General features: G+C 43.4%; 1 protein-coding gene across 2 annotated transcripts in view; it reads left to right on the top strand.

The window, feature by feature from the left end:
- Positions 1-25,667, top strand: part of ankrd11 (ankyrin repeat domain 11) — an 87,409-nt gene that overhangs the window by 14,087 nt on the left and 47,655 nt on the right. For both annotated transcript variants that reach the window (XM_076155846.1, XM_076155845.1), the window contains exon 2: positions 7,209-7,295. The gene's annotated coding sequence lies outside the window, so the exon portion shown is untranslated. The remainder of the gene's footprint in view (positions 1-7,208; positions 7,296-25,667) is intronic.

Here is a 25,667-nt window from a genome sequence, read left to right as displayed (position 1 = left end):
ATAAAAGCTCCCTGTAATAACACACATGACCAGGGAGCCAAACAAATATCCCTGCAGATATTTGCTGCTCCGCAGATGTTTAGAGTTTGCACCACCAGTACACAGATTAGGCACAGAGGCTAAGAGTTTGTGCGTCATGCCCAAGCCAAAACAAAAATACTGTAACCGTGGCACTCAAGTCGAAACAAAACAACAGGGAGCATGTATAGTATGAGTGTGTGAGCTGTGTGTATCGATCTATTTCCGTTAGACTTGTGTGAATTAGGGGCGTTACGCAATTACATAGTTCCATATTATCATTATTATTCCTGTGGTTATCTTTATCTCCAACACAGCGCTTCCTCCGCATCTCTGTGTCCTGGGTGTGGATACACAATCCGGCTGCCTTTGCTGTGATTAGCTGTGATCATTTTGATTCTGATTGGTTAGTATTTGTCAACATTAAACTGACATTGGTCGTCTCATGTGTTACGCACGTTGCTCTAACGCTCACACGGGTATGTTTGGTTTGTTTCTTACCTAGATTTTGCCATATGGTATTTGTTCTTTAACACATCATCTGTATTGGTTGGTTACAGAAGTTACTGTGTTAAGCTTGAATATTAAACAGGGCCATAATAGTTGCTCACTTAATTCACGTCAGTGCTGTTTTAAAAAGATGTTTTATCGTAGCATAGTGACTGATGGAGTGACTGGGAGGCCAAAGGTTTAACCCATTATCCAGCTTGACATCAGCCGGTTAAAAGTGATTTAGGTAAGATGTTTTGAACAGCATCCAACTACGCTCTTACCGCTGTCATCCATTTCAGAGACGACGTTAATGGTGTTACTGATAAACAGCATTTAAATGGAGAACATGCTGCTTTTCCTTGCACAGTCAAAATGAAGAAACTGCTCAGTGCCCATATTTTACATTTAACATGCACTGTTTCAGGTGGAGGCCAGCATTTGAAAAAGGAATCTATGTGAAGTGAATGTGAAGATTTCTTTTGCCAGTCCAGAGAGCTTGTTACCTTGACAACAGCAGAAGATTGGTAGTGAAGGGGGGTGTGAGCGAGTAAGCGTGTGAGCTGAGCTCGCCGCGGCATGGCTGTGCCGAACAAACAAGCTCTGTCGCTAACTGTGTCACGAGTGCTGCTGCTGCTGCTGCCACCTTCTTGTTGCAGCCCTCATCCCCTCCCCTTTCCTCCTCCTCCTCCTCCTCTCCCCTCGCTTCTCTGCCTTCATTTAATAATCATCCTTTTATTTAGCTGGTTTGTTGTTCAACTGTATCCACCCCTCCCAGCCATCTGGCAGCTTCACCTTCTCATCTTCCTTATCTGGAAGCTTTTTTTCCCCTCCCTTTCTACCCTTGTCCTTCTTCCTTTTACTCATCGCTCTCCTCCACTTTGCTTTTCAGTACCGCTCATTGCCATTCTCTGTGCTGTACGAGTGTGTTTGGCCCTCGGATAGACAGCCTGATACAGCTGCCGATGTGCTGCGTCTATGCTGGTTGCTCGTGTGCTGTGGTCCCTCCCCGCAGAAGCCAGGCAGCCTTATCAATAATGTAGTTGTTTTTGAAGAGGAGAGGTGTGGTGTGCATCTCTCCGTTTCTCTTTCTCTCTCTTCCTCCCTGTTGCCCTGTCTGCCCACACCCTCCAGTGTCAGGTTTCCCCTCCAGAGTATGCATGGAAGAGTGGATGACTGAATCAAATTAGTGAAGTTAGTACAATAAGCTCCGATACCTGATGCTCTGACATACTGCAGGCTGAACCCCGGCTGTCATATTGAGCTGCTGTTGCTTCCTATTGTTTATTCTCTCCTCTTACCTGATATCGGGGTGGTTCATCATGTAACATCGCCGCACAAACACTCAGTGAGCTCGACAGTGGCAGCAAACCCTACACATATTCTAGCCAAACGCCACCCTGCCTATGCATCAGAGGTATTGAGTCACAGTGCATTGAAAAGGAAATTTCCCTGCTTTGCCATTTATGAAGGCGCGGGAAAATTATTGAGATTTGCATCGTTTGTCATTCATGGTCAGTTTAACTGAAAGTTCTTCATTCTTGTAGTTTAATAAAATAGTCTTCTCCTTCCTAAAAACTATTTAAAATGCATGCAGTCAGCCTTATCTTCAAAGAAGGCAAACTGGATGTGTTTTGAATGTAGTAATCATCCGGTGAAGGAGCTTGACATGACTCAGAATATGCAGATTCTAGGGTGGCAGTGTTTCCAGGCTCTTACCGCAGTGTGCTGCTCGATAAAATGCGATGGATTCACTCTTGTTTTTACTTTGCTGCAGTATAATGCATTACTGGCATTTAAGAAATCTGTTCCCGATCAAGGTCACTGTCCGACTAAGGGATTTTCCAGGCTGAAAAAAACATACGTGCCGTACCTAACCTCGTCTCTTACCACAGATATCACACCAAATAGTTGATCTTTTTTTGGTGGCTTTGTAGATAAAACGATGGGATCTCGTTTATTATTCCAGGTTAGGTTGGTTACACATTCTATTTTACAACCATAACCTGAAGAGTCATAGTGACTTACCAACCTTTCCTCTCACCTGACTGATGCTCCCCTCTTTGGCTTCATCTGGTCCAACACAGAACATGATGATGCTCAGCTTGGACCTTCTCTGGCTGGCCTTTCTCTGTCTCACTGAAAATGAATTATTTAACATAATGTGACACAGCTATTTGTCTTTCGCCATCCTTGCAGCCTATTCAATGCTGCCCACCTCTTCACTTCAGCTCCAACCTCTCTCCTCTTCCTTTCATCCTGTAATCATAAGTTGTTGTGAGCTGGACAGAGTTGATGAACACTTTCACACACGGAGGTGTCGGTTTTCATCTGCGTTTACCTGAAGGAGGAAACCAACAGTGTTAGTAAACATGTTTATGGCCTGTAATTGTTTATCATGACGATAAGCACTTCCAAACAAGCACATTGCCTCTACACAGCCACCATAACTCTGTACTGTCCACCTTCTGCTGCCTCAGCACACAGCAGATAGTGTTGTGATCTGATTCTGATGTATGAATTCCACCACGAGAGACGTAACATCCAAGGATCTTAAACATTCACTGCAGGGAGCGCGCACATGAATAATGCAGTGCAAGCAACGTTTGAATCTATATTCTTCCTTCAGTTTTTAACTCTCATCACAACTAGAAGTTTTGTTTTGGTGTAATAATTGATGATCCAGCCCATTTCATCTACTCAAGCATGATGAATTACTCTTTGACCGCTTGAAATATATCTTTTTGCTGTAGTTTTCCGAATACACACTGAAATCTGTTATTTTAACTTTCATGTGCTCGTCACTTTTATCTGATATCAACATTTTGAGAGAAAAAAAACTTCATTTGAGATCCTGATCCAGAAAAGATCCTAAACATTAAGATGGATATTTTAGGTTATTAGTTGGCAAAACATCTCTGCTATATTGCCCAGACCTAATTGTTTGGTAAAAAAAATATTTAACATTATGCTATCTAGTATCCAATCCAGAGCTACTAGTTTGTCTCTACCACCAGGCTGTTTTGGTAAATATACTCTTTCACCTGTGCCATGTTACTTTTGTCTTACTACGATTGTGTGCCCACTATGTCCTGCATTTGAACTCCACATAATTTAGCCAGCCTGTATTTTGTCCAAAATGATATACTATGCAGGTGGCGTAAGCATGGCTGGGTGACCCTGCTTGATGCGCGCATGCTTTGCGACATGCATTATGAATTCAGACAGAGGTCAATGCATCTTTTCCAGGTCGCATTTGAGCCGTCTCTGATCTGCTCACTGATAGGACAGCCAAACACAGCACTGACTGGAGAGGTGGCGTTAAGCCCTAGAGGCCACACCAGTGTGTTTGTGTCATGTGGGGGTCCCAGATAGAGGCAGAGATGATGCCAGATTGTCGAAATGGGAACGCTTTCTGTAATCAGATGCCAGACAGCAGAGGAATCCTGATTAAACACGCAGCATCAGAGGCATTATCTCCTCTGTAATATCACTTAATACACAAGTATGCATTGGCCTGTGTTTGCACACACACATGCATCACATATAACATATATAACAAACCATCAACCACCAACCAACAGCCTTGCTTACCTACTGCAGTCTTGACATTTTTTCATTTCCACCTCAACTGCTAATATCTTGAAAATAATAATAGTATATCTCCCACGTTCACCTCCCTGTATAAGCAAGGTACCGTGCTTTCCACACAAACATGACTTTTTCATGTATTAGCACAATCTATCCTCGTCTGTCAGTGGTTTCATGAGCACAGCAGTGTAGTTTTAGGTCATTCTTTGCCGTACGTACGTTTGTATTTCAGTGATTCCATTCTCTTAGTGTGTGTGATTAGAAGTATCCTTGTCTGCAGTCATACTCTGCCAGCATCAAAAGCAGCCTCTGATTCTTGTTGAAGGTCAGCGTTGAAACCAGGGTTTGGTCTCACCGGCTCGCTGTGCTTTGAAGAGCTTGTAGGTGAGCTGCATTGACGACTCGTGTGCTGGCTCTCCACCCTGCAGCTAACACACCCTGCTCTGTTCCTTCCATGGTACAACAACACCTTCAACGCATGGGATGGACTAGCTGCCTGAAAGACACTGCAGATGCTTTTAGTTTCCAAAGCACTTTGAAACTAGTGTTGTGTGTGACTTAATGCTAGACAAATAACATTGCCATTCAACAGCAATCACTGTTTCAACTGTGCTTTTATACCAAATTGTGTGGTGGACATTTCACCTCTGCTGAAAAGCGGCTCTATTCTCTTACACAGATATTACCAGATATGAAGAAGATATGAGCAAGTGTGTCCATGCTTCTTGAGTGCATATGAAAGCAGTGCTACGTGGCTGATTGGTATCTGTGGATTTGAGTTATGTTTTGAGTGGCATTGACATGTCACTACTTTTTGCACATGTTGCTTCCTCTCCTGGGGCCCATTCTAGGTACGTGGATTGGCAGGATTTAATAGTTGATTGTTGATGATTTGGCATGACCCTGGATTGGTCAGTTCTTCAAGGCATTTGTTGGAGTTGTTGTCATAGCAACACATCCGTTACAACAAAAAATCTTCCTTTCCTCATTTTCACTGCTTCTGCAGTATTGGTTTTTGTGCATACAGAGCTTTTAAATTCTTTGTAGCCCTTCATGAGGATCTCTTGCTCCGCTGGTGCAAAGAACTGTGACCTCTTGTGCGTCATTTACATCAGCCGAGTTCCGCGTTTGAGTCTCTTTAAGCCAAATTTGTATGCAAGGCAGAGCAGTTAGGTTCATTAGCATTGATTAGTCAAATACAACGCATCCAACTGTTTGTGTGTTATGGTTCCCTTGGGTCTTGAGGGCATATCGGTCCACAATAAATCAGTTAAAGTAAAAGATACCATTAGAGTAAGCTAGACCCTACATGTATGTATAATTGCCCCAGACTGTGAGCCAGCAAATATCCTCTTTAGAGCAGCCAAAGTCTCTCCCACACCTGATGGACATGAAGTGTTCCACAACAGGAACAAAGAAGCGAGTAGAGTCTGCTAACTACACCTCTTGCTTAAACCCCCACATCCAACAGGGGAGTATATGAACAGAGCAGAAAGCCCCAGCCCCAGCCACGGTTGGGGTGGGGTGTAAATAAAAGAAAAAGAGGTAAAAGGGTTTCCCCCTCTTTTCTCTTGTAAGAGGTAAGAGATCGTTGAATGGCCTGAGACCATTGTCATCACAGATGCGCAATATGAGATACTTTTTGGACCCTTTTTGGTTGACTTGATTACATCTGTTACCACGTGACCCTGAACAGGATAAGCAGGCATAGAGGACGGATGGATGTATGGATGTACCATATCTCTTAGGAAAAGGTGTACTATGAAATCAGCACCTTAAGATTTGGGATAATGATATAAAGGATGATAAGGCTGATCGTGCCTTGACTCTACCTGCTAAGCTCTAGTATCCCATACTAAGGCACTAATCTTGGCGGGACCTAAAGTTTCTCGATGGCTTCAAGTGGCATTTCTCAGCAATGCCTTCTGCCTCCTGGATGGATTATTGCAATCTGTCAGTGTGCTTCCTGCTGGGAAAGTCCCACAGACTCCATTCCAGTACAAACATGCATGTCAGCATCATCCTCCTTACCACGTAGGCCACGGCTGTGAGGTCTGGCTTTAATCCTGATCTGTTTACCCACCTGCCACCCTGCTCGTGCTTTCAGCCGCTCTCCTCTAACCCGTTAATTTCCCAACACAGGTTCCAGCTGATATCCTGTTGCATAGATATCAATTCCCAGACACGTATTTATGGATAAACTATGAGAAGCGATGCCATTGCCAGCCACTTGCTTGCAAATGTGGGTTCATTTGAATGGTCTAAACCTGACAGCATGTTGTTGCTGCCTGTTGATCTAGTGCCCCTGTCAATGTTAAATGAGATTGATGAAACAAATGTGGGTTTAGAAGTGGGAAACAGTCCCACAACCACTGGAATGTCACCAGTCCTGCCCCACACCAGGCCTCTGTTATACACCCTCCCACCTCCGTAATCCTGATAAACCCTCGTCCTCGCATTTGATAGGGGACTGGGGGAAGGGTGACGAGCGAGAAAGGCTGGGAACATGAGAAGGTCTGTGGGTGTTGGGTTAGAACCATTTGGCTTCTCATGGTGGGCTTGAAATGGAAATGTTTGTAACTTCAGATGCTTTCATAGTACAATAAAGCGTGTATACCACTACATATTACACATACAGTATACAGCCGTGGGAATGCATGCAATTGTAGCTCATTGCCTATAGCTTCAATGGCAACATTCAATTGCATAACAAGATGTTTTTCATTTAGGTAAATTAAGTACATTTCTTTCCACACAAAAATGTGTGGGGGTGTGAGCAAAATAGACTTCAACACAAAAAAAACACTACTACAAGGACTAACTTCTCCTGAATTAGCTCCATTATCATATGTGGGTTGTTCAGGACTACAAATATCATGAGGCAAATATCAGTCAGTAATAACACAGTACTTGGACTGTCCCTAATTCAGGTTGGTAGAATAAGAGCAGCTTGGGATCAGGATGTGTATCTTCTCCCTTTGGAGACCTTTCTTGTTTAGATAACCGATCTAGAACAGGAACACATGGCCCTAATACCACAAAATGAATGTGAAACTGCTTGTGCTACACTGGCAATTAATGATTGTTTTTATTTCTATCTTGTTTTTCAGGATTCTGTGGACTCTGCAGCTGCAGCAGCAGGTTTTTCCTCGATTTGGATTTTAGCCCTCTGATATTCTCCCACAGCCATGGAATCGGTACGTTGATAAAATAAAAACCCTTTTAGAAAATACATGACCATCAGGCTGATATTCTGTCATCTTCGTGCTTCTGTTATGTCTTACGTTTTCCTTTTATCATGGCATTATGGCACCCAATGTGAATGGTAATTTGTGTGTGTCTGTGTGAGAGGGCAAGAGCATTCTTTTGAGCACAGAAAGCTAGGAACAGAAGGTAGAAATTTCACACTTGGACCACATTGTCCTCTCATAAAGCAGATTGTCTGTTTACATTTTTTTTATTTAAACATGTGGCTACAGCATAGTCTCATAGTTTATTGACTCCTGTGATTACAATCAATCTCCTTGTTATTTGACAATATAGAGCTTTTATTGTAGGAAGAAATGTTATTTTGCTCGATACATTTCCTCATTGCAATTAAAGAAAACAATACTGATTTAAAAAAATATATAACAAAAAAGGGAAATAATACAGATTGAATGCGTTATTTTACAACATAGAGAGACTCGTATGTGCACTCATGCACATGGCCAAATGCACTACAACCACTAGGCTCTGCTTTTTACCATCAGCCATGCAGGACACTTTGTTGTTGTAGTATAGTTTCTTGTACTATGCTTGCTGCATGGAGCAGCATATTCACTGAAATGCATCATTAGAACAGGGCTTAATGCATGCCTAACCTCTGCCTTCCTGTCCCTGTCCCTGTCCCTGTGCGTGTGTGTTCGACTGAAAAGTGGGTCACAGCTTCGGTAATGCAGAACCAGCATGTGTCCAACAAACACCCTCCATTACCCTCTCTCCCACAAACACACACACAAGTATATACCAAAACCCTTCCTTTTGGGTGAAGTTAGTGCAGCTAATCGTCCTCATCGTCTGAGCGGAGGCATTGTCTGTAATTGCACAAGCAAATGGCCGCACCGATCAGTCTTTTGGCAGGTTTTTAATACAAGCCGAAGCCTCATGATCTGCACAACTCATCAACAAAATGTGCTGCCTCGTGCCAGGGAAACAGATAACCTTGTCAGTGTTGTAACATTGTGTATATATCAAAGAGAAATTTAAGCTTTTTGCTTAAAGTTGCACAAATTAAATGCATTTACTAGGGCACGACACCCATTATGAAGAAAAATGCATACACTTTTAATATTGGAGCAATTTAGCTAAATTGTAGTCACTTCTTCTATGCACAGGTCATCATATGGAATGTGCTGACTCATCCCCAGACCCACATTTTCCAAGTAAAATACGCGACAGAGAGACGGATAGAAAAGAACAAATTTGGCTTTCTATCATCGACCTGTTATGTTAGGAATCACAACCAAATGAACAAGTATCTTTAAAAACAACAACTTGGCTCAGTCATCAACTGCTGCAATACTGGCTCATCCCTCCCCCCGCACTGTGCAAAATCACCTCCCCCTCTCTCTTCTCTCTCTCTCCCTCTCCCCACCCACCTCTCTTATGTGTCTGAGCTTGTGGCAGTGCACCAGCAAGAGCTGCTACTGTTTACCTCTGAGCTGCCTATATCTGCTTACTGTCAGTGGAAACCAAGGAAGCTGATCACAAAGCTTATTATGCTGCCAGGAGGTGTGTGTGTGTGTGTGCGCGTGTGTGTGTCTGTGTGTGTCTGTGTGTGTGCGTGTGCGTGTGTGTGTGTCCGTCCACCCTCCCATACACACACTCTGAAACTCCCCACCTCCCTCTCCTCATGTGATGCCAGTCACATGGTTTCCAGGCAAGCAGCTCAGTAAATCAGAATCAGACGTTTATTTTTAACTGCATTAACCTCTCCACCTGGCACTCGTGCTTTGCCAAATTGACTAAGGTGTCTGGGGTTCAGTGTTCCCTTTCGTCAAACTGCCTTTCTCTCACCATGCATCTCTTTTAATGACAATTACTCTGAGCGTCATGGAGTTCATACTACACCCCTCCACCTGCTCACTAAGAGGGTGTCACACAGATCTGACACTGCTCGGTGAATGTGGGGTAACTATAATGTGCTAATGGAGCAGACGTAGGAGGCAACTCATGGCTGTCTCGTACATAAAGAACAAGCCACTATTCTTAATCACAGGGAGCATATGTTGTATAATATTAACAATTATGGACATAAACAGAGATGGAAGCCCAACAAAGCCAAGACCAGATCATCTGCACCACCCATTGTGTCGAATCTAAGGAAGTCTTGGTTTAGTGTTTCAGGCTGTACAATTATTGCGTGAAGAAAAAATGCCAGCATGAACATCTTTCGTCCACCTTGGTTTATATGGAGGAAATGACAATGTGAGATAAATGATTGGAGATGCGATACGGATCTGTGATGCTATCACTTAGATTAAGCTGTGTTTCCAATCACATACATACATATATATATATATATATATATATATATATATATATATATATATATATATATATATATATATAAAATTTGGAACAATTACTTCCAGAGATTATGCTGTGCATTGCACAACAACAATCAAACTAATGTCCTGTTTGTAAAGACTTTTTCTCTGATGTCACGATGGGATTATATATCTGGGCTCAGGTGTATAGCATTTAACGGAGATTGGCATTTTTCAGCCATACGAAGGCCGTTGCAGATTCATCACAAACCAAGATGGCTTCTCCTTTTTCTCATGCTTTCAAAACAGTGGCTCCAAAATATTTACCTTTGAATAGCTGTGATGTTTTACGAGTGCAATTAATAATACATGGTCAGATAATTCTGTTGTTTAGTTGTTGCTAATGGAGCTACAGTGCAGAACACCCATATTGTATGATTCTTGACGTGGTGCTTTTTACTCCTAAATGGTTGAATGTATGTCATAATCTTCATACACAGGGTTCATGTGAAAGAGGTGTTGCTCCTTCTCTACGCTATAACCAGACATCTGCAATGCTCATATCCTTCTTCCTGTTATCTGTTGGCAAGGGATGTTAGAGTGGAGGTGGCTGTGTCGTGGATATGGTGCAGATGAAAGGCTAAAAAAAATCTTGTAATCAAAGTGTCTACTGGTTGTCTTCACTGCTCCCCCACTATCTGCTCTTCTTCCTCCAAAGTGGGGCTTGTTCCTCTGAGGGGATTAGTGTGTGTGCAGCAGCACTGTGAACAGGGAAGTGGGCCCTGCCAGTCACATTACATAACTCGCCCCCGCTAACGCAGCTCGGCCTGGCCCGGCTGGAGAGACGACTATAGAGGCTTTGTTCTCCAGCCTTCCCTTCTTCCTCCCCTCTGCTCCTCCCCCTCCCCCTCAAGAAGGCCGCATACTAATGCTGTATAGAAGGAGTCTGTTTGCAGGGAACAGGCAAGGCACTGTGGCGAGGAGTGCAGAGAAAGTTGCCAGTGGCAAGCAGAATGGCAGGGAACTCACATCTTGAGCAGAGGAATTTGAGGTCTGCCATGGGTTGTGCAGTTCAAGGGAGATGGGAAGAGAGGAAGTGCAGTACTTTGCTTTACTGTCTGCCCAGTGATGATACAGGATATAGATGATTTGAGGTGTGATGAACCTCTTTGTCAAATTTCTCAAGGTCTGCAGATTATGAAATGCTTTGTAAGTATTACCCAGGTCTGTGTCTTTGCCGGTGTACGGTGCAGCCCCAGCAAACACATGCTCTTTCCCACCTGGCAGCCTGCCACTGTTAGCACAGGGGTGGGAGTGGGAGGCCAGTGTGCTCTGTGTATTGGAGGTTCAGACCAGTTAGCACTCTGAGTGAGTAGAAGTAACTCGTAGGCGTGAGAGTGAAAGGGATAAATAGCAGAGCATGGTGGCAGATTCTACACTGAACATTTTGCAGCACTGTGTACAAGGCGGTCGCTGCTTCCGTCTTTTCCCCTTCATAGCATAGGAAGTTTGCTGCCGAGGCATGGCACAGGGCCAGTAGTGACATGATATTAAAGGGTAGAAGACACAAACTCATTCTTTGGAGAATTAAATGTATGGATTTACCCAAATATTGTACCAACATCTATAACTGATTGTTGGACTTCTTAACTCCTGATTTATTGTGTTGGTTGGTAGTCTAACAAATGGAATTTTCCTCTTATTTGTTCTTTAAACTCTGTGTTATATAACTTCAGTATGCACCCCAAAGTGCTTACAACATAAACATAAAGATATAGATGATCAAGGACAATGTGTCTGTAGTTTGTGTCTGCTTACATTCTTGGCTCCATCTCTGCATTTGATGACGAGCTGGAGCTACTTTCAGTGCATCAGCTTTGAGCCAAGTTCCCATCAAAGAGTAGCTGCTACACCAAAGACCGTAGATGCAACGGCTAATTTTAGAGCTGCCAGGCCTTTGTCCAAGGTGCGGGAGGATAAGATAACATTGAAGCAGGCCGTAACCTGCTCTCCAACATTTTGTTCCCTCTACCTAGTCCCCTTCATCGAGCCTCTGTGGATGATGATAGTGTGTCCATGTGCAAACCTGAGTCATGTCTTCAGACCTTTACTGGGTCCAACATCTCACTGGCTGTTAAACAATGCAGGACACACACTTGCACAACTATTGAGTATCAACATATCTTATTAGATTTGGGATATTATTGTTCAGAAATCGGTTTACTGTGTGTCATGGCTTTGCGGTCGTGGTTTTTGTTCGGCACAGTTTATATTTGATAAACACAAGGAACACATGCTGTGTGGTATAGGTATAGTTATTGTTGCAGAGATCAGCATCGATTAAATGGACATCTTGCTTTGATTTGTAAACTACCTTGGACCCTGAGCCTGGAGAATGACTCGACAGTGTTGCTGTTGTAGAGTCAGCTGTTATCTGCATAGAAATGCAATATCTGTCGGTAACCTTTCTTGGTGCTAGGAAGTTTGACAGAATTAATGCAGCCATTAAAGTTCCAATAATTGCATTGAGCAACTAAGAAGCCTGCTCTACAGTTTCCAGCCATAATGGCAGCAATGATATCCCCATATATCCATAGCAATAATATCCTCTATTCTGTGGTCTGTTTATGTCAGACAGACATAGCATATCAGGAAGTTTTGTCCTGAAAGTGTGGATATGTTACTCCTCTTTATATCGGTAATCTGACTGCCTTCGATTTCAATACAAATACATGCAAACACAAGTATGAAACACTTGTCTATGCGCCCACACACCATGAGCTTCACACTTTCACACAGCCATGTGGCAACGCCGCCCCGTTCTGGCCCCACTCTCCCATCCCTCATGCAGCCACAGAGCAGTGACCTTGGTTTCAAGTAGCTCTGCTCTGTTAGAAAGCCAACACCTCTCCTGGGATGGGCTGACCTTGTTGTCTGACACACTGTAAGTCTGCACCTCTCAACCTCTCTCTCTCTCTCTCTCTCTGACCAACTGCATTAGCCTCTGCTGATACGCTCTGTATCTTCAAAGGTAATCTAAGATGGTTTTTGGTCCAACACAAGAAATATTTGCGATAGCTTAACAACCTCAGTGTAGCATAGGTGCAGGTCTGCATTGTCTTGTTTGAATACAGAGGCAGAGGGTTCAGCAGGTCTAGGCCTCTCCCCAAGCAGGTGTTCCTTCATCACCGCTAAGTGACAACATGCTCTTTCCTGAAGGTGTGTGCAACAACACACACTGTTGTCCCCTCCCTTGATGCTCTTAGCTTTGATATCCTGCAGCTGTCCGGCTGTGCGTAGTGAATGGATGAGTCTAGGCTTGTTTGGCTGTTCACCTTTAGGCTTGTAAATGAAATGTGTAGAGCCGTTTTTGTTCCCGATTCAAGGTATTTTGAAGCGCGGCCCTCTCACATTGTTATGTCAAATTATCACATTCATGGATCAATCAGTAGTGGTGTATATATGTGTGTTTGTGTCATATGGATAATATATAACAATTTAGACATTGAATTGCAAACGTGCTTACTGTTAGTCATAACACAGCAAAATGAGAAACACATTTGATTGACTGACAAAAAACAGAAACTCCTTAACCACATGCTCAACATCTGGCCAGCTGTGCATCAGTAACTGCAAAACCACTAAAACCATCATGTCTGGGCCAAATGGCTATAAAACAATATCATGATATTGTTAGGTCATATGATTATATTTGATATATATCGATACGTTTCATCATTATTTTAATGATCAAATTTGTCACATCAATAACTGAGGAACATAGTGCTTTGCCTCATACTTTTGCATTCTCTGTTGAGTATTAAACTACGTATAATATAAATAGACTCACTTGCCATAGTACTTCACTGTGCAGTATGGAGTTGAATGCATTCTTTGTGCTGAATTGCGTGCCGTTGTTTGAGATGGTCTAACAGATTAATGGTGCTGCTAGCTTTGGTTGCTATCTTGTTTGGCTTATGTACGACTGCGCTTTGTTGCTCGTCCAACCTTTTGAAGCCAAAGCGTCTCCACACAACAGATCTGTGACTGCCCCATTTACAGCCAATTTCTTCACCGCATTCCTGCTCTGCACTGACTGCATCGACATTATGGGCAGGCTCACTCCCATCACCCAATGTCAAGGCAGTGGGACGTGGTTAGACCGGTATGAATTAGGGGAGAATGAAGACTTGAGTTCCAGACAATCAAATGAGAATATGTATACATGCCTGAGAGGTGATTTTAAGACAGCACAGCTTATAATGTCTGTTTGTTGGTGTGACATGCTGTAGTATATGCTGCCTGCAAGAAAGAATGTGTATCTGTTCTGCTCCTCCACTCCCCTGCTCCTATGCACCTCACTGCTGTCTGCTTTCTCTCATACAAACCAGCATTTTGTTTGTTTGTTTGTCACGGTAACGTCTTTGCCTTTGGAGAGGACTCGCCACACCCTGTCACATCAGTTGGCTCTCTCTGCATGTTTTTTCAGCCACCTTCCCTTTCTTGCTCGACCTGCCTTCCCATGGTTGATAGTTCCCATGTTAATATATCAGAACCCTTAAGCCACAGTTGGTATCCTAGCACTATCAGCAGTAAACAGTGACTTTTCAGAACGGGTGTCGTTTGGAAATTGTATGGCCAATTGCACGGCCAGGCCAACGTCTGTCTGTTCAGCACGATCAATACGAGTCACAGATTTGGTAGAGGGATGCAGGGTCTCGGTTTAATTGCAGATCGATGGTTGCTGAGTAAAGTTTTTGGAAGACACCCTCCCCGTTCTCTACTAACCAGTGGACTGTAAATAGAAAACCCAGAGGGAAGATCAATACCATCTATGCTTGCTGATGAAGAGGGAAATTCACCATGTGGACGAGCCTACGATTGAGGAAAGGTGCACTGCAGGTTTTTAGAGAGCAGCGTAGCGGTGCTAATGTGGATCCCAAACAGTCTTTGTTTCTTTCTCGTTGGCTCAACAGGTTGTTCTAGTTTTCTCTTTGTCTACTTGTGTTCTTCAGTTTTTGGGGGACAGAAAAACTAACTTGTAATAGGTCTTGGCTCAATAATGCATTAGCCATTCTCTCCCCCCCCCCCCCCTCCCCTTTTGAAGATAAAGCAGCTGTGGACCACTATAGTGATGTCATCTGTTGCTATATTGTAACAATAGCTTTGGTTCGCCTTTCGACTCCTACCACCCCACCCCCACCCAGTCCCCTACTTGCCCACCCCCACCCCCATCCCCCTCCCTTGCTCTCTCCTCCTGCTGGAGTGAGTGCTGAATGTGGTGTGTGTGTTTGTTGGAGTGGCCCGGCATCTGTGGCCCTCCCCAGCACTCTCCGGACTCCACTGGCTCCGTCTTATTGTTTGGAGAGACGTAGATAACCATAACACAGGGAGGGCAAGAGGGCCACGGCCAAACAGCAAACGGACAAAGGGGAGGAGCATTGAGTAGCAGCTATTGTTGAGGATGGATGGGGGGTGGAAAAGGAGGAGTGTTGATGTGGGCTTGGTGTGGGAGGTGGTTGGTGTTTTATGAGTCAGAATGGGGGGCGGTTGACTCTTTCTTGGGGCGAGTCCTCAACTTTAAGCCACAAACTGCTTCATCTTCTTCTGGTTTCTGTCTACGTCCTTCAAACTCCAGGGAGATGACTTAACTGTTTTCCCCCTCATATTGCCGTCACATTTTGATTACTGTATTCAAAGTTCTCGAACAGCTGTTTATGTTAATACAGCTGGCTGATGCAGCTGAGTAGTTTGCCGTCCACATGCAGGGTTGTGAGGTTGTGATTTAGGCTTGCTGTATGTCCCAGGGGTACATCCTCAACCGCTCACCTGTCCTATCATAAAGCTGATGAGATAATGATGATTAAATTGTGTTGAAATTGTATGTAGTGCAGCACACGTTTGATTTCACTATGTCCATCACATCTTGGCATGTAATGAAAGAGACTTACATCGCTTACATCAGAGTATTACATCATATTCTGGAAAGCAGTGCCCACTGGGGGAGGGGTACACTAAGCTAAACGCCTGTAGAAAGACATACTAAAGGACTATTTTGGTACCCTGTTCCCAATAGAGTGGAACAGGTACCTGGAGATACTCACTGTCCCTTCTAATTAACTTCCACGTCTTGGATAAATTATCCCACTGAACCACTGAACGGCCACACAAGTGTTGCCCTTTGTTATGTTTTTACATATGTTGTTTTGTTCTCTTAGTAACGGGAAAGGATGATTAAGTTCCTTCATGTTTTTATCAAGTATTTGTATCAAGTTGAATTGTGAGATCTAATTGTCGTCTTGTTCCTATCTGCTATAGATGATGCGTAACACTTAAAGCCATGGGGCAATGCTGCTGCAGTTCTTGCTGTGTGGCTGTAAGAACGTCCAGTTTTCAACGTTTTTTTGTATGTGAGACTTGTAGAAGAGGTTCAAGTAAGAACTAAGATTGAAGAGTCAGGGCTGTGCGTGTGTAGTACGGCTCTGGACTGTTGAGATGAAGCCGTTCATTTCCACATCCCTGCTGCCTGCCAGGCTCCTGTAGCGTGTGTGTTAAACAGTGTTTGCCAGCACCGTCACTGTTTCTCCTGTTTGCCTTGGCCTCGGGTGGGCAGAAATTAAAAAGTTGCACTTTTGAGAAGGAACCTACTGTGCTTTCAGTGAGTGTTCATGTGCTAGTCGCTCTGGAGACCTGGGCAGCAGTCATGTTGGTATGCTTCATGAAAATCAAACTTTTCCTCTCTGACTTGTGCTTTATGTCAGTAATAGGGCAGCTATTCAGCATTCCTCCCTGGTCTGATGAAATGTTGGCCTTGGAGTTGTGTGTGCTCCATCTGTTTTTATTTTTTACCGCTCCAGATTAAGTAGGAGGACATCAACAATGTGGATGAAGGCGAGGTTATGCATTATAAGCGGCTATTGCCTTACTGTATCTTATGGCAAATTGGATTTGACCATTTCTTTGCCAGTGCGCCTTGCGGGCTGCTGGTGTTTGTTTTGTATAACCCTGCTTGCTGACATTGCCCAGCTATGTCTTCCGTCTCCAGAGCCTCCTGCACTTCATTATTCAACATTTGCTCCAGTTGTGGCAGGTTATATTTAGAAGCGTTGTTGGGGAAACCAAACACAATGTGTACCAAAGGTAGTCAGAGGGTTGAGTTTGTTGTAGGTTGGACCATCTCTAAAGTCCTCCAGCATGCCTCCGTCTTCCTCACTGTCTCGTGTCAGGACAGTGTTTCTGTTCGCTCTCCTGTCTCGTGCTCATCCTGCTCCTCTCATCTCCTCTCCCTGAGCAGTGTATGTCTGTTTTTTCTATCAGCACAGTACCAGCGGTTCTCTATCCACGCACACTCAAAGCCTCTGCTCCATCTTTCCTCCCATTTGTTATGAGCAAACACTCATTGTCACACCACTGTGTTGCACATGGATCCACTTAAGCAACCTGTGCATTTGCAATACAGTTATTGATTTCAATGCATGTTGCTGTCATTGTTTTCCATTGCCTATTTTATCTGTGTTCAGCAATTGCTCCACATGCTGTAATCTCCATGCCAACCTAAGTGCCGCATCAGGGTTTTGCTTGTGCAAGTGTTTCAATTTTTACTGCCTTTGATACACGCCATGACTGCAGCTTGTTATTCCTACCATGTAGCCTCACACTCCTCATGCATGTCCAGTGTGCTCTTACACTTACTGGATTAACGTGGGCTTTAGCCATTATGAATGACGCAGATGCACAATAACACCCAGCTAGTTGATGGATGTCAGGCAGAAGGCATATATAACATTTATTGCTTGCTTTCACCTGCAGGAACGTCAAAGATTTCATATTTGAACCACACTTTCCTTATTCCCCGGGGTGGAGGCATTATCTCTTCTGGCTTCTAGATCTCCATTACTTAGCCAGCAGGCCTTAGCGTCAGCCTTTCATAATACAGACTTCCATTAGGTTGCATCAGCCAGATTTAGAGTTGATCTCCCTGCATTTGTTTTTCCATCCTCCCGCACTATGTTGTTTAGAGAAAAATAGCAACTGCTTTATGTTGTCCAGTATTACAAACTGTTAGGGCCGGGCAAAATGCACAAAATCAAATATTGCAGAGCTTTATACCACAGGAAGGATAGATAATGTTATTCCTCTCACACTGTTATTCCAGCTGACACTGTCTCTGGTGTCCAGCCAATTTCAGGGAGAGGGAGGGTTTGACCTCCAATTCAGTATTGATTGTATGTATCCTTGTTCTAAGACGTGCATAAACTCAACGTTGCGAGGCCAGAGCGATGCAGCATGCTTGCAGTGATAGAGGGAGTGTTCTCTCAAAGGTAGCTTCATCTTGTAACTCCTGGAATGTTTGCCTTCTCCTGCTAACCATTCTAGCTCCAGCAGTTTGTTTACAACTGTGCATTTTCCACCTCCACCTACATTTTCCCACAGCATGGGTGTAGATTTTGCCCTGCCAATTCCAACCTGACTGTGCCTTTAGAGAGCAGGGACTGGGTTGGAGACATATGACCTCAAGTGAAAAATATGCCTGCACAACCAAAGCTTTTCATTAGAAAATGTAAGTGCTGACAAATATTGGTCCACTGGCCATGGGAGAAATGCATGTGCTTTAAACCTATAGGAAATGTGTGAAGATCCTGTCTCTCTACCACAGATTTCAGTTTTTTCATTGCCAGAAGGGAGTGTGACTCATTCTTGTCCGCCTTCACATTCAGAACGAGAGAGAGAGAGAGAAAGAGAGTGTGAGTGGTTTGCTTTTGTGACACTGATGTGTTCAGATAAGACACCAGAGATGTGGTGACTGTCTGCATTCTGTCCTGCATCTTAATTTGCTGCCCCTAGCAACACGGCAAACCGTGAAACTCCCCCACTAAACATTGGTAGGTTGTATTCCTGCTTCTTTTCCTGTTCAGTCAGCAGTAACCAGCACAGCTTCTTTGAAAACATCGGACGTACTTGAAACACTTGTGCCAGTTTTATGCAGATGGGTATATGGGGGTGGGGTGTAAAAGGTTCAAAAGGCCCAACAGTTCAAATAGCAAATATTTTCTCTGCATCACAGCCTTTGCTATGGTTCCTGCTGCACTTCCCTGCAGTTGGTTGCTGATGGGTACTTCTGACTGCCTGTGGACTGTCAGCAGCAGATGTACTTCAAACAAACAAATTCATCAATAAATAATCAACAATCCCAGATTTTGAGACATCAGAATAGCCTCTCAGTCCCTTCACTTCTTTGATTGCTTTTTATCATAAGAGATGCATTGATTATGTTCACTACCATTCTACTGCTGAGGTGTTACAAAATGAGAGTAAAACAAAACGACAACAGAGGGCAGGGAAAGGATAGTTTTGGCTGTGATGGAGAGCACTCATCAACACACGCACCCACACCCACACACACGCAAACACTCAGCACACATATGCATACACATACAAAACTGATGAGGTCATTGTTGCCTCTAGCAGTGCAAAAGTTAAGACCGATAACAGGAACACTATTCTGAGTAGAAAGGTTGTATTTTGTGTAGATTTAGCTGGGACAGGTTGAAGAAGTCTATACTGTTATACAGGGTTGGATTGCTGCTGGGTCCTAAACAGAGCCGAGTTACGTAAGTTTTTCTTTATTGCCACATCATTGTTATATTCTAAGTAGGTTATGACTGTAGTAGTTGCATCTTTCTAATCCTACTAGGTACCTGCCTAAACCAGGATAAAAATGTACCTCCTATCTGAAAATGGATTATTGATATCCAGATCCAGAGTGTGCGTCACCCATTGATAATCATGGGAAACTGGACTTGATGTATTACTTTTGAAGAGATTAGCTATATTGTCAAAACATCCTGTTTCCACATCCAGGTCTTTCTCAAAATCTAATCAACTGTTCTTTGGCCACAAGACCTAACCTCTCCACAAACTCATCTCTCCAACTGAGTGATGTTTTCAAATTACTACATTTTAAATTACAAGTTATTCCACGTTCAAATGGAAATTTTGTTTTGAAGTAGGGGTTCTGGGAAATCCTCCACAGTTCAGTAAAGGCCAAATCTGTAGGTGTTGTAATAGTAATGCTTGTGTGGCTGTATGGCAAACTTGAAATTGTAAATCACCGGCCAGCTAATTACCTTGCTCAGGCCTGTCACACAGGCAGCAGAAGTTTATGCTCTCACATGAATAAACAGGACATGTGACAAACCTGCAAATGGATGTATGTGTACTGAATTTACAAGGTTCCCATAAGGCTTTTTATCTTTATTTTTTAGATCATATTGGCCTCTGCATGGGGCTGGTTGATATGACCTCAAATGTGCATCACCATGGTTTACATTTTGGTTTTGGTCAGGTAAGAAAATTGATAGAAAGTAATGCAAACTGTCCAATACAACAGTGGCAATTCATCTCCTCAAAATAAAATAGAAATCATCATAGGTATGAGGTAATACCTAGCTGTCAGCACACTGGAGTATTCACGGCAACTTGACACTTATCACATTTTCGCCATTCCGTCATCGAGTTCAGCGAAGGTGTGTGATGAAACATTTGCATTAGCTCATCCTCACGCTGGCAAACCAGTTCAGCTCCAGTTTCATTATCAAACTGTGGCTTTTTGTTACCAGTACAAATGTTTCCATTGACCTCATGCTCAGCTTACCTGTGCCTCAGTTGGAGACAGACGTTGCTAAACCAGCAGAACTGTCTTTCAGTGTAAGCTTGCTCCCTTTATTTGCGTATGTTGCTCCGTGTTGTATTTGCTAGCGTTAAACACGGCAACTCAGACACCTGTACAGACGCCATCAGCTGGTTGTAACGCCATGATGGAAACATCACAGCGCAATGAGCTTGTGGAAACATTTTGGGAAATGAATTCATTCAAGCTATTATAAGGTGTTTTTTGTTCTGTCAGAGAGGTATCGGTTTGTGGAATGAATTTTGTTCACATGGTAAAATATTAGAAGCAATTCTCTTTAACTTTTGACAATCAAATGAAAGTTACTAGATCAGCTTGTGTGTTTTAGCTATGGGTGTGTGCACACGTGTGACAACAGTAAGTGTAAGAGCCAGAGATAGACTTGAACTTGAGTAATGTATAAATGTGACATCAGTGTTGTTTTGTTAGTTTTGGTGGCATCACTTTTGTAACTTTAACTAGTTTAGGTGGCATCACTTTTATTCATTTAAGTAGCTGTAGATTCTGACACGTTTCTAAGCAAAACTGGACGCAACAGCTTTTTGACTGTGGGCTTCACATTATTATTTTCTGTTTTCTAATTCAGTAGTTAAATGAAAGTTACCTTATCTCATCATGCGCAAACACTGTTTGCTAGACTTGCCACAAGAAGTGCTACATTTACAGTGAAGAGGAAACAATATGGCGTTACTATAGTAAGTAATAAGGTTTACAAGTCTAAATCCGCCTTTGTGACTCTTCATGCTTCCCAAGTTGATGTTTTCTCTCCCAAAGGGTTACCACAGGCAGTTTCTATAGCAACTGCCTTATGGTGGGCCCATTTTAATATTTTGAGGAGGGGATGATGGTGTGTGTGCATGTGGGGGGGAGTGGTGTGATGGAGCTGCAAGTGTACGTGATCAGGAAGTCAGTGGTGCTTCTCATCTGTCCTGTAGTGAACACAAATATACACACATACACACCATGTATTGCAGCTGGCCAGCCCTCAGTGCTTGAGGGATAATCAGCTTAATCGTTCTAGCAGCATGTGTTCCCACCTGTTAGTAAAGACCAAAGTTCCCTCTTCAGTCTCTGCTGCCGGATCATTTGTGGGATATGTGTGTTTTCAGCATAAGGGGGGTAAAGCAGCATGTGAGTACAATCTCTGGCTCCAATAATATTGGGTAGTGTCCCCAAACTCCCATTAAGTGCAGTATCTAAATCATCTTTGGATGTGGGGAAATTGATGGACATGTTTGCGTGTCACAACAGTGAATTCAGCACTTAAGAGTCAGTATGTGACAAAATCTAGGCCTTGATATACCAGTGGCTTTCACACACCTTTGGTGGTAGAGTGGTCGTCTTGGAGTGAAAAGGTTCTCGGTTCGACTCTTGGCTCCTCCTCGATAGCCTGTCAACATGTTGTTGAGATGCATATAAACACTGAACCCTTAACTGCTGCGGGCATGGTTTGGCTCTGCCACGAGTCTGTCAATGGATGTGAGGTCATTGTAAAGAGCTTTGGAGAAAAATGCTATATAAGCACATATTATTATATGCATTGGGTTGTGATTTATTGGGTTTTGCTATGCTTGTCTACTTGACTTTACTTTTGCTTTGCCTACAGTTTTATATATATTGTACATTGTGTTAAAGCTGAGACGATCAAATTTGAGGTGCAAATTCACTGAATTCTACCACTACCCAATGAGCATTTGTTTTCGGGTTGCAGGTCATCAGACTTGAGGGATGTTGGAGCTTGAGAGCTTCGATTATGCTGTAGAATTTGAGAGCATTGTTTGTGTCTTAGTGAGTGTGTACTAAAGTTATTCTCTTGAGCATGCAGATCTCTTCAGGAGTGTGATCTGTTCAGACTGGTTTCACATGCAGTTCACATTCACAGATCAGTGTAAACTAAAGTAAACAAAAAATTCAGATATTAGAATTGAGCACTAGTGCTAGCAGTATGAACATTTAAGTCTTAACATGTACAACATAGTGATGTATAAAGGTGACATCACTGATTTTGTTATTGTATCTCTTTGTTAGTTAGTTTGATGACATCAGTATCACTTTATTTATTTTATTTGCTTTAAAGTCTGATACTGTTTGATAACCTTGTTTATTGGGGAATGCAAACTGTTGAACCATTGGCCAGTGACTTGGAAGAACCCTTGGAGATACTACCAAGACCAGTGAATGACGTTTAGGAAAATGGAGCCAGGGATGCATGGTTGAAAGCATCAGAAGATAACATCTCTGGGTCAGAGAGATGTTGCCCACAAGTTAATGTGGGCAACCAACTGTTGCTGCCTGTGACATCAGACGGCACTGCTAGGACATAGGAGCAGTTCTTCCATGTGTACTCATTCTACCCTCAACTGGCGCGATGATGGCAAACCTGCATTGCATTATTCCACTTTACAATAAAATCAAAATCTTGTGTGAGGAAGTGGAGAAAGTCCTTCCTCACGGCGCAGACTGGTGCATTCACAGCTGCTCCTTAAGTGCAGCGATTTAAGTCACTCCAATCCACCTACACAACGTATGGGCATTCAAATCTAAGTAACGTGGAAGTGTTGATGTGTATCATGTGTTGATTGCAATGTAAAGGAGAAACGAAATGAAGAAAGCATGATGTTTAGTTTGATTTCACTTCATTTAAACATTGGTAACATAAATATTTGTACAAACGACTATGAAACTGACTGTTTAAAGGCAAAGGAGTGGGAATAAGGGTCGTTAACGTTACTTGTCTCTTTTACTTTCATATTACATACTAGGAGAGTGAATTGGAGAGCAGTGGCACCATTTTACTGCTGAGTCTAAAGGGTGCAGGCTCATCTCCTGGAGTGCTCTTAAAGCAACAGGGGTGCACACAGAGGTGTGATCAGGGGGGCTTCCTTCCTGCTGTATAAGCTGATTATTATGCTTCATTGGAATGTTTAAATCTGGCTGGCTGGCTATTGTAAACATTGGCTTACTGATTGGTCATCTAAACTAACCTAAAGGTAATGTTGGATGATTGGAACGTTGTCATGTCAGACATTGTTTTTCCTAGTGACACAAGAGGAGGAAGATTCTGTGCATATTGTTTTGTTTGTTATATAAATCGATGAAATCCTGGATGTCTTGAGGACCCCAGACCATAGAACCTTCTAGGTTCTCTGTATCTGGTAAGGGCTGAACTGGTCAAACCTGTGAGCCCACCCTGTTAACCACTGTTACTAGGGAATGTCACTTAACCAGCAACTGTTACAAACTAATATAGAATTTTTTCTGAAAACATCAACAAGCAGATCAAACTGGTATTGCCACGGCCATGCTGTTTTTAAACACTAGCAGCTGAGCAGTGAGAATCAATCATTATGGCAGCTCTAGAGGATGGCCGACAGTTGTTGAGGCTACAATATGGTTGCTGACAAGCTGCTCTGCCTCTGTCTACACCAGTAGCAGCGTGTTATTGTTGTTTTTTGTAGTAATTCTGTATAGTGTAAAGTAGCGCCTGGAGGGCGGCGTATACGCTGGATGTGCTGCTCATTCCACTGAAGCCCTCTCCCCCCACAATATTCGGGGGTCTCAAATTCTTGGTGATCGTTTGTAGAATGCTATCAGAGAGCCCGGCAGCCATCTGTGATGTGTGTGCTGAAAGTGAAAGCCCTACTGGGCTGGTACATTCCTGCTCTCTCACGCTCAGAGCACCACAAACTCTTAACTCTGTTTTTCTGCATCACACTAGCTCGTTTCACAACAGTGCCGGCCTCCCTTGTGCTTTACTGCCTCAGCCTTGCAGCAGGAGGAGGGACGGGGAGTAAAGGAGTGGGCACCGATGCAGATAGAGTAGAAGCGTTGCGAAGAAAAATTAAGGCAAATGAGTGATGCGGTCAGTGTGGCAGAGCAAATGAGATGAAGTGGTGTCCTTTGGTTCCGTGTGGCTGCTGAGGCTGTTAGCCGGGGTGTTAAGGTGTTTCTAGGCAGAAGTAACTGCACACACTCATTGGTCTCCTGCACTTCCCTTGTACTACTCAATGGCTTTCACACTCTGCAGAAACGTGAGCTTGAATAAATTGTCACACACTCGCAGATTATCTGCCCAGGATGTTATTTTCTGCAGGGAGGATGTTTGAAATGCCAGTCACAGACACGCTGCACCCTCCCCCATCCTCTCTCTCTCTCTCTCTCTCTCCCCCGCATGTCTTTTATAGTCTTGAGCTGCAGTGGATGAGTGCAGTGTAGTATCGCAGAGCTCTGTAGTGCTTATTTTTTTGGTTTAGTTTAAAGATGTGTGTTTCTGTGTGTGTCACATTTGCACATACCAACACACATTGTGACGGCGTGGCGTAATGAGGCAATACATGAGCCGTTCTCGCAGAGACTTCATGGAGAGGCTGATTTACAGCACAGCAATTCACACCGTTCTGCTTGTTCCTCCACACCTTTCTCTCTGTCTTTCTCAATGAGCCTCTCTCTCTTCAACCCCCACTCATTCCCTTTCTTGTTCTTTCTCTACAGCTCACTCCCTTTCCTCTCATTCCCCCCCTTTTATGAGCGTCTATCCTCCCCACCTCCCCAGCTAACGGGGAGAGATGAGCCCTCAGTGGCAGGGAGGGAGGCAGATCGAGCTCAATCCAGGCATTGACAGAGTAGTGAAACCCAGCAGGGGTGTGAGCAACTAAATATAGTGCAGCTTTGGAGCAGTGATGATGTCACAGGCCAGGGAAGAAGAGTAAGACGAAAGGAAGAACGAACTGCAAGGCTTAGAAGCAGTCATCACTTAAGCCTTATTCATACAGGGGCTTTCTTTCTGTAAATTTGCTGTGGGCCTGAGTGCAAGCCAGAGCCAGAATGCCGGACAATTTAGTTTTGAGGACCTACTAACATCGGCAGTATCAGTGCTGGAATGTGCCTGTTTGGACATAAGCACAGCCGGTACCATTAAGAGAGGTGGTGTGTAGTGGTAGAGTAAGTTTAGACTGGCTGTATTTTGAACAACCAGTTCTCGTTTTTCAAGTTAGTCAATAGCAATGCGTTGTTAGGTCCTGTTTTGCAAGCCAACCGTCTCCTTTTGTGTCTTATGTAGAGACACGCAGGGTTGACACCAATGCTAATCCACCTGCAGTAATAGCAGATGTGCAAAGCTGTGCTTTTTGGCTTTCAGCGACTGCAGCTTTGCATCATGGATGCGTGGACACGAGCCTTAATGGCGTATGTTGTCTTCACAGGACTGTTTCAGAATATTATGCTGTGTCTGTGAATGCAGACGCATGGATCAGTAATTGAAGATGTAATTGCTGATTCCCTGTGTTGTGATGACGTGTAAGATGTGATATGTAGGAAGACTAAAATGATGATGCTAATCATTTCACAAG

The sequence above is a fragment of the Genypterus blacodes genome, unplaced genomic scaffold (assembly GCF_046128005.1).
Source record: "Genypterus blacodes isolate CSIRO-AG114 ecotype Tasmania unplaced genomic scaffold, CSIRO-AGI_Gbla_v1 ptg000067l_1, whole genome shotgun sequence".
NCBI classification, from domain to species: Eukaryota; Metazoa; Chordata; class Actinopteri; order Ophidiiformes; family Ophidiidae; genus Genypterus; species Genypterus blacodes.
The sequence above is the reverse complement of the archived record's forward strand: the minus strand, read 5'-3'. Positions and strand labels throughout refer to the sequence as shown.